The 2,583-nt window shown below is 39.8% G+C and overlaps 1 long non-coding RNA gene across 1 annotated transcript; it reads left to right on the top strand.

Annotated features, from left to right (window-relative positions):
• The first annotated feature begins 700 nt into the window (after nt 1-700).
• On the top strand, nt 701-1,949 carry LOC136257752 (uncharacterized). Its single transcript, XR_010702139.1, has 6 exons — nt 701-962; nt 1,006-1,219; nt 1,268-1,319; nt 1,382-1,509; nt 1,560-1,647; nt 1,706-1,949. It is a non-coding gene; the product is annotated as an uncharacterized lncRNA (long non-coding RNA).
• Nucleotides 1,950-2,583: the final 634 nt, after the last annotated feature.

The raw sequence follows: 2,583 nt of genomic DNA, 5'->3' as shown, positions 1-2,583 counted from the left end.
GTGTGTGTGTGTGTGTGTGTGTGTGTGTGTGTGTGTGTGTGTGTGTGTGTGTGTGTGTGTGTGTGTGTGTGTGTGTGTGTGTGTGTGTGTGTGTGTGTGTGTGTGTGTGTGTGTGTGTGTGTGTGTGTGTGTGTGTGTGTGTGTGTGTGTGTGTGTGTGTGTGTGTGTGTGTGTGTGTGTGTGTGTGTGTGTGTGTGTGTGTGTGTGTGTGCGAGAGAGAGAGAGTAAATGAGGCAGTTAAGATAAGTGGTCTGAGTTTGGTAATTGAAAGGTTTCAGCCAGGTTCGATGCCCAGTACAGTTACCCAGGTGTTAAGTGGCAACCTAATGACAACTGGGGAGGCAGACCATCCATAGCTCTAATATAATATATGTATAGTGGGTGAAGGTACAGGTGATACTTAATTGGGCTGCCATGCCCACACATTCACATGAGATACTGTATGGTACACCTTTCTGTAAGTTACGTATAATACTAGTCCTGCCCTCGAAGGATTATGCTTATGATGACTCTTAGCACCAGCCTACATGAGTAGCTAGCACACAGATGCAGTCAGGTAGGCAAGTGGTAGCTGAAGAGAAGGTATTGTCTTTTGTGTGTGTGTTTGTATGTGTTTGTGTGTTGGGCTTTGTTCTGTTAGTCTAGGCTAAGGCTGACTAAGAAGTTGACAGGAATGCATTCAAGTGCATGCTTTTTACTAATCAGTGTGGACAATCTAATTAGCCACAGTGCATCCACTGCACTAGCTATATGGCTGCGCATGGATGAGGTCACTGCTCTATCATGCTCGTATATATATACCAACAGCATGCATGCATGCACAGATTGCACACAATCACCTTCGCTGCATGTTTCTTCCGATTGTTCTAGTCGCAGTTAATAACGAGGCTCTAGCAATGATGCAGCTTGTTGTCATCCAGAACTAGAACAGTGCTTGTGCTCCATGGCAGACTTACCTGCAGGTATAGCTATAAAGACTGTCACAGCATTTATGATCGTTCATAGATATCGCCTCTTCCATCCTTTTCCGCCAATTTCTAGCGACGCCACAATTGTATACCTTTGCTACAGTAGCTAGCTACAGTGCTACACGCATTTGGCGGCTACAAAATCGCATGTTGCTTGCTGGCAAAAGGAGTAGAGGATAACACCCCCTGGGTCGAGAGACAACTGGGTGCATTCCACAAGCACTCATCATCTCTAGTTCAACTACCTCACAGTGAATTGGTTAAGTCTACTTTATAGATGACAATCTACCCTGACATAGGGAACTTTGCAGAAAGACATATAGGAAGAGCTGCATTTGTAGCAATTGTGAGGTAAGAAGATGTGGCTAATTCATGATTCATTATTAATTTGTTATCTATCATTTGCATGGCAGTGGGATCTGCCATCAACATCACCTAGCTACTTAAAGTTGTCAAAGGAAGTTACAAAGTAGTTACTGATGCTTTCAAAACTTGGACTGCTGATGATGTCTTGTGGTAGTACTGTAGATGAAATCACATAGTAAGTTCTGCTATAGTTCTTAGAAATGAGTATTTTGTGGTCTATTGAAGTTAGGCAGTGGAGAAACCTGTGATCATGGCTGGATCTTGTGAAAGCTATGAATGACACTGTACAAGGAATAGTATACATTAATTCAAGGTTTGTCACAGAAAAAAATTGCTATAGCAATATTATTATTGTAACAACATTTTTACAGATGCTACCTATAAGAACTATATATAACTAGTGATGAAACAAATTAGGAGAAGAAAGCTGCACTCAACGGACAGAAGTAAAAGAGCAAATCTACATTAATTTTAGTGATGTAACATCCCTCAGAAAAAAAGAATCCTGAAGGTGTCAAGAACTTCAATTTGTGAACTGAAAATTATAGTTGCTGTACAAATGATGTGCTTTTTTACTTATTAATGAAATACGTATTGTGGGTAGTAAATACAACACAGGAGCGAGACATTACTAGCTATATTACTAGTGCAGTATAAAGCAGATGCACAATATAGAAAAATAATGTTGATTTCAGCTACAGGATTTTTTACATCCTGTACGCATTTCACAGTGTTAAAATGTACATTTCTTCACTGCCTCATTTCCAGCACCATTCTAGATGCAGTAAATCTTTCTCTATCCTCTGTATGAAACTTTACTGAAATCTACTAATGTTCTAAGTATGAAATGTGGCTGAAATGACCATTTTAGCCAAATGGCCATTTTATACGCATTACGTACAAGCGGACATGGAACTTTTCGCCCAGTGAATTTCACTGTTCAGGTTCTTAGTTATACTTCTACTATTTTCTTACCTGTAAGTTGTGAATTTCAAAACTAATGGAAATATCTATAGTGAATAATGGACAATGCATGTATTTTTGAGGTCAATGAAATCGGAAACAAGGAATTTTCTTAGAGTGACCTTAAGCCATCATTATAGTATTGCTTGTTTCCTGTCACCTAATGGGAGGAAAACTGATGCAGGAGGTTATTGTTGGTTATTAATTATACACTATTTCAGTCTCTGAATGCTCTATTAGAGTATCTTGATCTTGAAAGCTGCCAGGACTGTACATCCATGCACCC

The sequence above is a fragment of the Dysidea avara genome, chromosome 6 (assembly GCF_963678975.1).
Source record: "Dysidea avara chromosome 6, odDysAvar1.4, whole genome shotgun sequence".
Taxonomy (NCBI): Eukaryota; Metazoa; Porifera; class Demospongiae; order Dictyoceratida; family Dysideidae; genus Dysidea; species Dysidea avara.
Note: the sequence above shows the minus strand (reverse complement) of the source record. Positions and strands in the feature narration are given on the sequence as shown.